This window comes from Mirounga angustirostris, unplaced genomic scaffold, assembly GCF_029215605.1.
Source record: "Mirounga angustirostris isolate CCGP_5_RB_7025 unplaced genomic scaffold, mMirAng1.0.hap1 SCAF_12, whole genome shotgun sequence".
NCBI classification, from domain to species: Eukaryota; Metazoa; Chordata; class Mammalia; order Carnivora; family Phocidae; genus Mirounga; species Mirounga angustirostris.
The window spans coordinates 93,221,086-93,236,004 of NW_026991720.1; the positions used below are offsets into that span (position 1 = coordinate 93,221,086).

Genomic DNA, 14,919 nt, shown 5'->3' on the forward strand with positions numbered 1-14,919 from the left:
TGTCTTATTTTCTCTGACATTGGTAGACTCTGCTGATGTAGTGTTTGTGATAAGATAAGCAACCACAGAATAGGTTATTTATCAGTTAGTATTTACCTAAAGACATCCCTCCTGGAGCTCTTCATCCTGTTGCTCTAATTTGGATTAATTCTCTATAGTTTTGCTGTTCAAATGATTTTTTGAAGCTTCCCTTCATCATCAACCTGTGGTCACTTCCAGCTGTACCCCAGCTCCTTCTCAGAGTTGCAGGTGAATTTTCCTTTAGCCGTACCCGTAGTTGATGATGCCCCAGTTGCTTTTCTGCCCCGTAGCTCATGCACTGCTTCTGACTTCTGTGTTCCTTTTTGAGGAGCTCAGGAACAACCAAGTTCTGCTTTCAGACCCTCAGGGTTCCATGGGGAACTGAAATGGGGATTCCCATGCTTTTTTCTTCCCACAAACATTATGTTATACTACAACCACTTCATGCTCTGTTGGCATGCTACAACATGACCTCCCTCCTTCAGTAATCTCTAGATGAGAAGCAAGCACTAGCCTGTACTTTTGATTGTTTTTACCTACATATACCTCACAAGATTTATGTTGAGCCCCTTAGGAACTCTGTCATGAGGACCCTTTTGAGGGCATCTTCAGAGAATCTTCTAGCTTCTACAAGTCAGCAAGTCACAAGCAAAGGAGAGGTGGCTATACTTGGAAAAGGTGAAGATAAATTATTCTTGTTCATTTATTTTGTGTGTATTTGGAACTATAGGCTCCAGATATGTTTTGGACATAACAAATATGTTTCATCCATGAACTTATTTACCAAAGAAGTGATTTGGTAATATGATGCTATTCATTCTTCAAAAAATTTATTAAACATTCAAGATGTTAAGACCTATCTGGCAGGTATTATAGGAATGTAAAATCATAGTAGTAATCATAATAATATTCTTAGTGCAATAGTGAGTAAATGCTAGTGCTATGTAAGTATAGACCTTTGGCCTCCCATGGCATGATGACTCTTGGTCCAAAAGACTTAACCTTCTTGCTCATGTCCATGTGGCAATATGGATGCCATTAGAGACCCAATCTTCCTCTCTTACCAAAATTCCAGCTGTATCTGCAGTGTCCAAAGAGGTCTGTGTTGCCAGAAATCTAAAGTGAGATGCTTCAAGATCTACTAGCCATTGTGCTTCTGAGTTCCAGTTTGTCCCAGTACATTAAAAACTAGGTATTGTTCCCAATTACTGGAATAGTTGCTATGGCACTTTTATTTATCTTGAAATTATGTTTGTCCCAAGATACCATTAATAATAAAAAATTAAAAACAACTTCCAAAGCCTCAAAGCAGTTATATGTAAATAATAGATTATCATCAAACTGTTGAAATGTATATAATATTTCAGAGATGATAGCAAGATACAAAATTTCTAGTGTACTTCAATCACAATTGTAGTAAAAGTAATATACAAAATAAAAAATTTTGGAAGGAAAAAATATACTCAAATGCTAATACTAATCATGTTTGGGAAGGAGATTATGGGTAATTTTCTCCTTTTAAAAATTTTTCTGGGGCGCCTGGGTGGCTCAGTTGGTTAAGCGTCTGCCTTCGGCTCAAGTCATGATCCCGGGGTCCTGGGATGGAGTCCCATATTGGACTCCCTACTCAGCGGCGAGTCTACTTCTCCCTCTGCCCCTCCCCGCCACTCATGTGTGTGCTTTCTTTCTCTCAAAAATAAATAAATAAAGTCTTATAAAAATTTTTCTGCATTTTCCAAATTTACTATAATGAAATTTTATTCTTTTTTAGCTAAAAAATAATTTGTAAAAAAATATTTTATATGTAATATATATAATATATTATATTATCATATAATAATTTATATGATAAAAATACACTTACCTTAAATTAAAATTGGCATGTTTGTGGATGAGGTGAAGTATTTAAATTCTATATTCATATTTTCAATCACTTCGGGGGGAGTCACATTCTAGGGTCCCACTGTGGAATTCTGAAATGGAATGGATTTATTTAAAGGCTAATTTATGGGACTGTGGGGCTGGAGGGGGAGTTTTATGCATTGTCTCCTCCTTGTATAGTTTGTCACTGAAGGAAGGAAAGGAAAAATTTACTTAATTCTATGAGGCAAAAGACCCAACTTTACATTTCTTTAAAGCTCACTGTAAGCAAGACTTTCTCATAAAGCCACAAACTGATCATTCTGTATTCCAGTTCCCACAACCCTGCATTTCTCTCTGTGTTTACTCATTTTAAGCCTATCGAGTAATTGAAAAAGCAGACTTTGCTGGAGCAAACATCTCATTGTTCTAGAGAAGAGCCGAATGTCCAATTCATGGCAAGTGATGGGTCCCCAGATTCTGGGGAAAATAAAAATATCGGGAAGACAGTATTTTTTATCTTTTTATGTCTGCATTCACAAAAAATATCATAGATTTTCAAGCAAAGAAAGAGCAGTATAGTTTGTTTAGAATGTCACTCTCAAAGGATAAGAAAGATTATTATGAGAAACTTCCTTATGAAATAATTTCACAACCTTAATGGGATAACTATCCTCTGATTTTAGAGATGGAGACTTTCTGCTGCTGGCTTGCTGGCCCCCCATAAAGACAAAACCTTCTCTTGATTTGTAGTTCCTTCCCTCTCACTGTGTGAAAGGCATCATATAGTAAAGGCAGGGGAACTTCTTGGAATCGTGGTATGAATGATGTGAAAGCATGGCAGAAGGATCTTTTCTTATAAATAGACCAAGTCTGTTTGCTGCAACTCACACTCTTGTAGCAAACTCTGCCAGACATTTCTCATTTAACTGAGTAGCTGGGGGTGCTGTGGATGGACTGGAAGGTGAGGAAGTGGGTAGGAATTGGATGGAAGAGAATGATACAGAGTGAATGGTGAGGATTAGCTGTGCATATTATTTTACTCAGGCTACTCTCTTCCTTAATTCCCTTGGTCTACCCCTGTGGATTTTCCACATTTAAGCAATAAGTAGCCACTGTAAATTACCACTTAATAGGATCAGTTCCTCTTGTCAGAAATCTAAAATGTTCCAACAGAAAGGGAAGTTAATATTTTGCTTTTACTTTCCGAGGATTGATGCATATGGTCACCATACTCCAAAGAGTTTCAAATTCATATTTAGATAAATGGATTTGTTCTCTTATGCATTTGGAATAGCAACAAAAGGGAATCTTCAGAGTTGAGCCCTTATTGTCATGTTAAAAAAAACCACTGTGCCCAAAACATGTGGAGCTTGGGACATGGGCCAAGATGGTAAACATGATGGTTACAATTGGGTTGTCTGCGACTGTTCCTTAAAGCTCTTTTTAAAACTTGTATTTACAGTATCATTATATGTATGAACAAGAACGTTTTTGCGATGTGAGCTGACTTCTGTTCAAAAGACAGTTTAAAACAAGAAAATGTTTTAAATTTTCTATCCAGTCTCCTTTACATATGCTTTATAAATCAAATATTATCATTCTCAAGTGCTTACTTCTTCCCCATGACTAATTAAGTTATGTATTAATTATTGAAAAGCTACATTCGCATAGGTCTTACTGTAAGTCACATCAATGAATTAGTAAGAGAGATTCATCCATACAAACGTTTAAGCTGGAATCTTTAGGACCTAAAGACTGTGGCCAAAAATCACTGACAAGGCCTGTTTCTCCTCCAACAGCAAAAATAACAGTCCGTCAAGACCAAATATACCTTTTGCATTTGGCTCTCTGATTTTTTTCTTGACAGAAGAGGAGAACCTAGGAAAAACTGAGATTGGAACTGCCTACTGTTAGAGAACTGAGGATCTCAAAGAATACCAATGGAATCTGTAGGAACAGTGGAGAAAACAAAGCTAAATGACATCTGGGGTGATCTGGACCTCTCCTTGAGGATGCCAGAAATCATGTTTGTGTTTAGGTCGATCAATATTGTCTCATGTAAGATAAAAGGTATATGAGTTTGTGGTAGACTCCAGAAAACTGATTAATTTACTTGAGCGACTTACTGAAATAAGACCAGAAGTTTTCTTCTGACAGCCAGATCATAATCAGAAGCCATGCTGTTTCCTGATGGTGAAATATCACAGCCATAGGGGTCTGGAAAGAGTCAGATCAGCATGATCCATAATTCTCCCCAGAAGGCAGGCCCAGCTTTCTGGTGAGAGTGGAATCAGAAAAATCATGTTAGGGGCACCTGGGTGGCTCAGTTGGTTAAGCAACTGCCTTCGGCTCAGGTCATGATCCTGGAGTCCCGGGATCGAGTCCCACATTGGGCTCCCTGCTCAGCGAGGAGCCTGCTTCTCCCTCTGACCCTCCCCCCTCTCATGTACTCTCTCTCATTCTCGCTCTCTCAAATAAATAAATAAAATCTTTAAAAAAAAAAAAAAGAAAAATCATGTTAGATGTATTAACATTTTAATGGAGCCAAACCAAGATAGCCTGCTATATCTACTCCATAATGGTGATGACTTTGTCAGTGGGCCCAGAAATACTAAAGTCCATTGGCTTACGTTCCTACACCCAGGGGCACCTGGGTGGCTCCATCAGTTCAGCATCTGCCTTCAGCTCAGGTCATAATCTTAGGATCGTGGGATCAAGCCCCTCCTCGGGCTCCCTGATCAGTGGGGAGTTGGCTTCTCCTTCTCCCTCTGCCCCTCCCCTGTTTCATGCCCTCTCTCTCTTTCTCTCAACTAAATCAATAAAATATTTTTAAAAAATCCTACATCCATCTCCACACTAAGGCCACATTTGATATCAGGTTTGTGGTATTCAAGTCAAGGGGTTATCTCCCTCTCTTAGACTCTGCTTGAAGGGATTCTCCTAAAACCTGTCATTATAATTCTCTTTTATCCAAACTTTTAACAGCTAAATTCCTCTGTTCTAAGAAGAAATAGTGTGTGGGTCGAAGAGGAGAGGAGGAATATAAAGAGAAGAAAATGTGTGCAAAATTTAAGAGAGACCCAAAAATTTGTCAAATGTGCACCACGTAGCAAAGATGTTTATACTCCTTTCTCATTTACTTCTTACAAAAATACTGTCTATTTCATGGATGAAAAAACAGAGGTTTATAGGGGTCTTGCTTATGGTCGCATAGCTAGGAGGTGACAGAACCAGAATTTGAACATAGATCCCTCTGACATCAAAAATTATACTTGTTCTCACTACACCAACTCTGCTTCTCCTATGGCAGTCACCTTTTAATGGTTTTTCTCAGTAAACCCTGTTGAGTGGCTTTTACATCTCAAGACTATTAGGTGCTGAACAGAGAAAGATTAGGATACAGTGTGCTAAATGTGATAGGATTATGTGAAATTGAAGAATGCAAAGAAGGTAACAATGTTGCCTTGCAAGGGGACACAGATGTTCATGTGGGCTAGGAAAACTGCAATGAAGTGTGGCATTTGTCTTCCCCTTAGAGGAGGGGTAGGAGTTTTTCAGGTTAATGGGACAAAGAGTTGTAGGGGGCCAGGATAGGGAAAGAAGAAGGGATTCAAGGTCTCGGAAGAACAGCAACAGCAAACATTGGAAAGCTTGAAGGTCCTGATTTTATGGGCTTCCATGGTACAGTCACTGAAAATGCAGAAGGTGTCCTTGAATGTGTATTAAGAGGATGGGAGCCTTCACTGAGGGGAAACTGGGTGAGAAAAATGGAGCCGTGAAATTTGTAGATGCTGTGGACACTTTCATTGACCCGAGAACAATTCAGAGAGCCTAGATGCCTGGCAGGGATGGTGGCAGAAGAGGGAGGGTCCCAGAAGAAAGACAGGTGCACATACAGCTCAGGCACCAACACTAACCTTCCTTTGAAAATCCTGCGAGAACTTGCTAGGCCTCTTTGCCTTCACCTAGAAGTCAACGGAAATTTACTCAGGCAGCAAAATTCTACCAATGACAGACCTGGTGGTGTTGAGAGGTGCACATTCTTGGGAAGGCTGTTGGGAAAGAGGAAGGAGAAAGGCTTTCAAATATTCATGCTTTGGGCTAAGCATAAGAAAGTGCCCTGATTAAATTAAGGGCAGAAGAGTTTTGATAGTGATCATCTTGGTCATCACACCCCTGCACCCCCTTTTCTAAGTGCTTTGGGGAGAGGGAGTTGCAGATGCCCCCTAGAAGGTTATGGAGAGTTACTTCCTGGACTAGGAATTTTCCTAGTTTCTGCCCTAACAACTATTTTCTTTAGTAGGGAAGACCAACTCTTGCTCTTCACAGTCATATTCCCAAATACATCATATAGTGGAGCTTGGGCTTTGGCCCGAGAACAGGTTATTTCAAGGACTGGCCCCAGTACTTATGAGCTGTCTGTTCTTGAGCAAGTTAATTTACCTATCAAATCCTCACTTTCCCATCTGTGAGATGAGAATGATGGATAGTACTTGCTTCACACGGTCTGTGTGAGGATGCAATTAGATGAGGAGAGCCAGGATTGATGGAAGGCTTAAAATATTTCAGACACTGTTCTTTCAAAATGCTTCTCAAGCCTTCACTCATTTAACGTTTGATACAATGACCCTGTATGGCAGGTAACATTATTATGCCCACTTAACAGATGAGGAAGCTGAGGATCCAAGACGTTAAATAAGTTTCCCAAAGTCACACAAGTTTCAGAGCTGGGATAAGACCCCAGAGCTTTGGACTGCAAAGGTCACACTGTTTGGCTACCATGTTATACTGACTGTCAATGAGTATAAAGCATTTGGGCACATGTTCTGGAAGATATGATCACGGAATAAAGATGAGCCAGCTTTTAGAGAGCCTGGCTTTGTACTTGAGCCCAAAGTCCAGCATACTCCTTAGTATTAGAATTTCAAAACCTTCATCTTACCTTGATGACCCTTTTTTTTTTTTTTGACACTTTAACTGATACTCACTTCCTCACAAATCCTAGTTGCTATATGCAGGTAAAATATTTACTCTTTCCGTGATCTGGAGGGATCTAAGGAGTGGTATACCTTTTCATTACTGTTTTAAAACAATTTCATTCCGACCTGTGGAAAATAGAAGTTGGCATATCAGGCCCTCACAAAAACTTTGCCCTGCTGTGTATTCACCACACTTTTTGAAAATGTTCCCCCAGCTCAAACAAATAAAAGACGTCATTTTCCATGGTTGTAACCAACACATACCTGGATGTCTATTGGGGGTGCATATTCATATCAGTACCTGTCCATTCTGGTTTTATCAGCCGTTGTCCTCAAAAGCGATCTCCAGATGTTGTAAATATTAGAATCTTGAGTTTTGACTGGCTGCCATTTTTGTTTTCCATTTTGAAAATTTTTGTCAAAGGTCCCAAGTGTGAATGAGGAAGATTACATTTCATTCACAACCTACCAACTTATTTCCATGCTGCAAAAAGCTGTCATGTAGAAAGCTCAGCAAGGATGTCAGGTTCACGCTCACATATCTATCGTGGTTTGCAAAGCATGTGAGCTGGCTCTTGGCAAAACCCTGAGGAGGGGAACTTCTCCAGCTGTAGCTCTAGCCTGCCATCCCTCTCTTGAACTTGGCACTTAATGAATCGGTCTTTGGCTTGTTTGCATCTCAGAGTCAGGCTGGAATAAGCTTCATTCTCAATGTAGGGCTTTTCACTTTTGTCTCTAGTATTTCCTTTGCAATAGAAATTTTATTAACATTCATAAATAAAGTTTTCCACATACTGTCATCTATCTCTCTTCCACCTAACTTATCCCAGATTTTCTGGGGATTGTCTGAAAATGATTCACATTGTTAGTGAACAATTTCCACATTGTTCTTCCCGGTCTTTAAACAGAACCCTGCCCTTGCTGAAGTCAATGAGGAAGACAGGAATTTGTCCTCTTTTGGTCTCGTTAAACAAACAAAACAAAGGAGCCATTAAACAATGTTTGCCATCCGTGGTGGTCAGATCTCTCCTCTTAGAAGGTTGTCACTGCTTAGGAAACGTTGTTGCACTTTCTAAGATAAAATTAGCACCTTGCAAGAAAAAAAATTTAAAAAAAAATTAGCACCTTGCCTCAAGAAGTAGCAGGATGAATCTGGACCACATGCCGAGAGACATTTTGGGGGGATTAGATTGTCTGATGCCACTGGGTCACCTGGTCATTTAGTGGCTTTGGCTTGAAAATCAGATGCATTTGTGCCGACCAGCCCTTTGCTTTCTGATATAAGCCTTGGTTTCAGGAAAGATGGAAGTCAGCATTGGGTGCAATGTGGGTACATATGAGGTATGACTGGGGGCGGGAAGGGGGGGAGGTGTGAAATTGCCACCTGCACTCAAAGTTGCCCCAGTTAAGAACCACTGCATCAAGGGGATGATGAGACAGGCCTGGAGAGGTCAAGCAGCTTTCTTAAGGTCTCTCGGCTGGTAAGTGGCAGAGCTGGGACTACAGCTCTCTCCTGAGTACAAAGTGTTTGTCTGCTGCCCGATACAAGGACTGCACGCAACCATCCTCTTTCTTCTCTCTTTTCTGTCTGAATCGTATGTCTCATGGGCATTTGCTTCGTGTCCTGTATGCACACCTGCATGCACCCAGGTCCAGCAAATATCTGTTACTATTTCAAAGCACTCTTTTTAAAAAATATATATATATATAGAACGCTCTCACATTTGTGTGCCATCCTTGCTCAGGGACCACGCTAATCTCTGAATTGTTCCAATGTTAGTATATGCACCGCGGAAGCAAGTACTGTTTCAAAGCACTCATAAAGTAACTTTACATAGCTTCTTAGACACCATCAGACGGGAATTGTGGAAAATGAAATTTACATTTGTGTCATTACAGTAGCTGTCCCTGAGCCAGTAGGTACATTTAAGTGGGGTACTGAGGTCACAAATATGAGTTCAAATTTGGAGTCCCCATTGCAGGCAACCCCTCATTTCCTAGCAGGGCTCGGCTTATCACCACCCAGGCTCTATCTCTGGTTTGGCCTCATAGACCATCCCAGTCTCCAAGGGAGAAATTAAACAACGTGAAAAGGCTTCTTACCCATGCGCAGTTGTGAAACAGAAATGACACGCAGAACCTGGACTAGCCAATTGTATCTTCTGTTTTCCTTCCCATCCTGTAGTCATTATCAAAACCTCCAAACTCTGGAGCTTCAGCCTCTTCTTGTCTGAAACAATGAAGCCTCCAGGAAGATGTGGGAATGCTAATAGATTTAATGTTGTGTTTCATTCACTCCTGACTGTTGACATTGACTCTTCATGCTCAGCAACATTTTCTTCGTTACTTCATAAACACATGAATATTTATTACTGTGGGGGAAAACACGCTACTTTTCACAATGACTGCAGCTGAAAAAATGGTAATAAACATGAGCGATTAACAGGACTCGGGAGAGGAAGCCGTTCAGGGATGGTAAACCAGGGTCTGTGGAATGTTAAAACCACTGTCATCTGAAGAACAGCTAAAAATGTGAGAGACGTGCAAGAGGACATTGTGTTGGCAGAAAATAACCAAGGGGAGTTTTAGATTATAGTGTGTAATTAGTGTGTAATTAGCATTTGCATAAATATTCATACTAGCGTACTTTGTGGATCGTAGTAGCATGGATCCAAAACACACTCAGGCACACACACACACACACACAGCTAAACAGACTCAAAAAAAGTGTACTCATCATTTAAGATCTGCCTCCACACTCATCTCCTTGGCTAAATCTTCCCTATTTCCCCTACAAAGAGCAGCTGCTTGTTCCCTCAGACCTGGACGACTCTCCTCTGTCTGTAATTCTATTACTCCTCTTGACTCCAGACCCCTCCAGACTTTCGATTTAGCTGGTTATTTCTTCCACAATGCCTGGTGAATGCGTGTATGTAGTAGATGGTCAATACATGATGGCTGGGGGCGCCTGGGTGGCTCAGTCGGTTAGGCGTCTGCTTTCAGCTCAGGTCATGATCCCAGGGTCCTGGGGTCGAGTCCCGCGTTGGGGCCCCCTGCTCAGTGGGGAGCCTGCTTCTCCCTCTCCTCTCCATTCATGCTCTCTGTCACTATTTCTGTCTCTTTCTCTCTCAAATAAATAAATACGATCTTAAAAAAAAAATACATGATGGCTTAATGAACAAAGATTGGTCAGGGGAAGAATTACATGGTTCAGGGTTATTTAACTAACTGGTAACCTGAACCAGGCGCTGTGTTAGGCACTGAGGAACATCTCAGAGAAGGTTTGGCCTTTTCTTCCTGGTGGTCCGAGGTGATGGATGGGACCACCTTATTGCAGTAGATTGATTCAATTAGTCAGTCAGCCAGCACGTTCTTTCCTCAGTTCTCCCATGTGCCAGACATTTGCCAGACCTCTGAGGACACAAGTAGAGATGTTAACAGGCATTACTCTTGTGCTTGATGTATGTTCAGGATTTTTAGAAAACAGAAGAAGGGATTCTTACTCAACCTGGTAGTCAGTCAAGACTTCCCAGGTCATGTGAGCTGAGTCTTGAAGGGCAAGTGGGAGTTCCTGGGGTGGGCATTCGAGGCAAAGTTCAGCATGAGCAAGTTTTGGAGATGGACAGAGAGCCGTGACGGGGTGCGGCCAGTGGTTGGCATGGCTGGGGCAGGGGTGGCATTAGGGCCTAGGGGCCACTGGGGAGGGAAGGGCGGTGTCCATCGGAGGACTCATGCAGGTTTAGGTGGCCTGAACTGAGGCTGTTCGAGGGGTCAGGGAGGAGGAGATGGCAGGGGCAAACCTTAGGGACTCAGAGTGTGAACTGCAGAGGCTGAGGCCAGGGGGTGGGCTCACCCCTGACCCGAGTCTCCGGAATCTTCAAGGACGGAGTGCAGACGCCTTAGCATGTGTCCATCTGTAAGTGGAGTGCAAGCTCAGGGCCGAGGGGTGCTCAGGATGCAGTTTCCTTCAGGGTTAGACCTCTCACATGGTCCCCATCAAAGAGGAAGTAGTAATGGCACTTGGTTATTTGTGTGGAAAGTTCACAGGTGCTTTGAGTTATACGTATCGGGATATCAGCATCATCTTTTTAAAGAGCTTACTCTTTTTCTCTTGGACTTGTTCTTTGATTTCAAAGTCAACTCTGTCTAATTGGTTGCTAAGATTGTCCTTAGCATTCAGTTAGGGTTGAAACATTACATTTTACTATCCAAATAATTGGTGAGTTAAAAATACTTCCAACAGTTTATGACTCATACTTTTCAACTCATCAATGAGGAAAAACCAAAGGTGGGTGACTGTGAATGCCTGTGATTTTGGTACAGGCTGAAGTTCCAGTGAGTTCTAAATGTGATCTCTGGCCTGCTAGGAAGGCCCTGACACTCCCAAGTCATTCCAGACTTGCTGGCTGTGCCTGAAATTAATTAGAGCCACATCCACAGGATTCAGGGATTACTTGCAGTGATATAAAGCATTTTAAGTTCCTATCAGTCATACAGTTTATGTGTTTGAATGATCTGGGAGTATAGGTTTCGATTGGCAGGAGTCGAGGTTGAGAACAAGGGGTTACAGGATGAAGGGCGAGGCACAAGATTTCCCTGTTTTGCAATTTTATCAGATTGATTCAGTTTGGTTTAACTTGACAAATATTTATGCAAGATGGGTGCAGTGCCATATCCTCAGGCCATCAAAGATGGGCCTCACATGCTCCTTGCCCTCGGTGAAGTTTCTGGCCTTGCGGGACACTAGGATGAGTAACAAGTAACGGAGATGAGCTTATCACATGATAAGACCAGCTGCTAAGGGGCGCAGAGGGTGGAGAGTGAGTAGGTATGTGTGTTCAGGTAAGAGAGGTCATGACTTGGGGAGATGGGGAACTCAGGCCACATGGTGCGTTCATGGAGTAAGAAGGCTGCATTGACAACAGCTCGGCCGCTACAGAAATGTGACCTTTGGCAGGTTATGTGGACCTCAGATTTGACTTGCTCATCTGCAAATTGGGGATGACGAAGTTTCCCCTTCTCGCTCAGAGGTTTGTTATGAAGGTCAAATGAATTACCTAATGTTAAAGAACTTGAAATTCATCAAGGGTGTATTTCATTATTTAATCGTTAGCAGAATCTGAATTGGAACCTGGTTTATTTGATTTAACTCCAGAGTCAGTAAGCCTTGGAGCCTTTCTGAAACTTTTTCTTTTTTTCCTTTTCGTTGGACTTTGCTATTGGACAACTCTTTGTGGTTGCTGTAGGCAGCTGCGTGTGTCTCTTGATTTCTAGAGGAGGGTAGAACAAGGACAAAGAAGATGATGACACTGGTAAGTGTGGGTGAAGAATTCTAAACGTTGTGAGTCAAATACAATTCCCGGGACTCTGAAGATGCGTGGAACCTCTTGAAAGACCGCCTTACACTCTGTGTTTTAAATTGCACAGTGCACGTACACAAGCTCCGTGGGCCTCCTCTCACATGGCCAGTCCCATCCTAGGACTGGAGATGCTGAGAACACTCAGGAGGACTTCTTCTTAGGGGATGGGTCTTTCAGGCCCTGCCCTCACGGGGTCTGACATTGCAGGATTTAAGTGGTCATGAAATGGGGGACCTAAGCATTGACTCTATTCAAGGAATCCATTATAGGAAGCCTCCCTGAAAAGACTATGGTTTGAGCAACTTGGAAAGCTGGTGGAAATAGGCCAATCAGGCTATCTGAGTGTTTCCAACAGTTTTCCATTTGTTCTGCTTCAGATCAGTTATTGATGATTTTTGTGGCGACTGAAAATTGACAGGTGTCAGAGGGAAGGCCTTGATTTTCCCTTGTCCCAGAAATCACAGGAAAGAAACATATGTGTCGACTGTGTCGATGGTTTTATATCTAAGTTATGGCCCCTGTCCAACTAGATTCTTGTCCTGATTTCAAGCAGCAAGCATTTGGATAACAAGGGCTCCTTTCTGAGCAGGTCCCACGTTTTCTTGGAGACCACTAGGAGGTGTGGGAGGCACAAACAGATTCCCATTTAACTTCTTCAGTCTCTCTATAGTGGGAACATGAGAAGACGAGATCTGACGACCTGCAACCACTCACTGAGGAGAAAAGAGCCACCACAGAAACAAACCCACACCTCACATCCCCTCTGAAAAGCTTCCTGCGGCAAAGCCAGCCTGAAGCTTACAAGCCAGGGTCCGGGCCGAGCGGGAAACTTCCCTCCCCCTCTTTGGTTTGGTTGGTAGTAGCCTGCTAAAACCCTGGCTCCTTTTATCATTCCTTCCTTTTATAGTTTCTTCAGGAAAGCCCCGGGCCTCTGAGGCTGCCTTCCTTCCACCCCCATCGGAGATTTTAAATGTGAGGACAGGAAATGTTTGCTCGGCTTCGTCATTTTATGACACAGTTGCCCACTCCTCCTCCCACACACCCTCACTGGGTGCCTCCTGAAAAGTTCTGCCAACGTGAAGCCACTGTCTTTTAATGTGGCTTTGGCTGAACTTGTAGTCTAGAAAGTGAGTGTGGCGGGGCACCCCTCTTTCCGCGAGGCCAGCCACTTCTGAGAGCTGCGCTCATCCATGGGGCGGCCCGAGGGCACCAGGCTGCCTCTGCGGGGCCGGTGGCCACTCCTAAAACCAATGCTGTACTTTTGGCCATAACCGCTACCTGCCTTTTGAAAGACGGCGTCCCGAGAAACAGTGATCGTATGTTGGCGATGGGCATGGTATTTGCCAGATGATTATCTAGAAAATGACAGAATGTTTGGAAGGAAATATATATATATATAGCAAGGAATGGGATTGTTCATAGCCCACAAGCCATTTGGCCACTGATGAGAGGTGAAGCTCAGTTCTCCTTTCTACCAAATTTCATCCCACGGGCTGCATTTGGTAGCTAGTGCATTTTCACCATTGAGAATGCCTAGAGCAATTGTGAAAATGTAACGGGCTCTGCCATCTTGTTAAAATGCTGCTAAGAAGTTCTGTGCAGTAGGTAAGTGGGGCCTCCCCTGCTACTTTTCAGTGGAGGAAACAGAGTTGGAGGAGTTTAGGTGCTGCCTGGAGCCAGACAGCAAGTTAAGGGGAGACAGGTTCTAAAACTTGAGCCTCAGGCGTGGAGTCTCTGGTGTGCCTCTGAGCCACTGTTAGGACCCTTCCCTGACCCAGGCTTGTCAAGGTCACGTGCTAGAAATGCATAAGAGACTCAGATTAGTGGGAGACCCACCTGGGTTACATCATCACAGGATGTGATTCTCACTTTGTCGTCAGCCCTTCATGGAAACCCAGCCAAGTGCTAGCTTCCCAAAATAACCCTCAGCACCGCCAGAAGCCTGAGCCTTCTGCGGGAGGCAGGGCAATGTGAAGGCAGTCAGGTCTCCCTCAGGTTGTCTAGTGGTAGTAGAGAGAGAATTATCAATGACCAGACTTGTCTCGTGTCTTTACCATTTCTCTGGGCGGGCAGGCAGGCTGTAGAACAAGTTTAGAAGAAATTTAAAATCCAGTTTCTAAACTGTTGATTCTGTGGAGGTATTTTTCCTAATGTGAAAGCAGCTTGGCACTGTTTCAGATGAGGGAAATAGTAGTGTGGAGAACACGCATTTTCCTGTGACTTTTCTGTAGAAACATCAAAGTGAAGAAAACCCCGTTAAGTCATTACTCATTACCTCTACAAGCCACAAATTACCTTCTCAGTTTTTAGGCTGTGGGCATCTGCCTTGTCCTCCCCCTGTGTGCTCAGCATTGCCGTCTGGAACTTATGCTGTTGGGACGTCAGATTTATGTTTTGTATTTCATATTTTATATATTTTATATTTTAAAGGCACTGAGTCTACCTCACCTTAACCTTCTTCACTTTTGGGGTCAACCTACTGTAAAGTGACTTTCCTTTCGTGCTAATCTGTCCACATGAGGACTCCATGTTTTCAGGGCTGGGAGAACTATGGAACAACATGTTCTTATTAATGCCCTGCAGGCACCCTTGTGGGATTTCCAGCCCCATAAGAGGTCACTGAAATGCCTTTTCCTGGCTAGTTTCTTATCCTGTGGGGCCCTCACCTATAAGCCAGAGCTAAACATGGAACGTGT

At 42.8% G+C, this 14,919-nt stretch overlaps 1 protein-coding gene and 1 non-coding gene across 9 annotated transcripts in view; one reads left to right on the forward strand and one right to left on the reverse strand.

Moving 5' to 3' along the window:
* Positions 1–14,919, forward strand: part of SUGCT (succinyl-CoA:glutarate-CoA transferase) — an 800,213-nt gene that overhangs the window by 597,737 nt on the left and 187,557 nt on the right. The gene's annotated exons all lie outside the window — the stretch shown is intronic.
* LOC123836180 (U6 spliceosomal RNA) lies at positions 8,565–8,667 on the reverse strand. Its single transcript, XR_006788880.1, has one exon. It is a non-coding gene; the product is annotated as a U6 spliceosomal RNA (small nuclear RNA).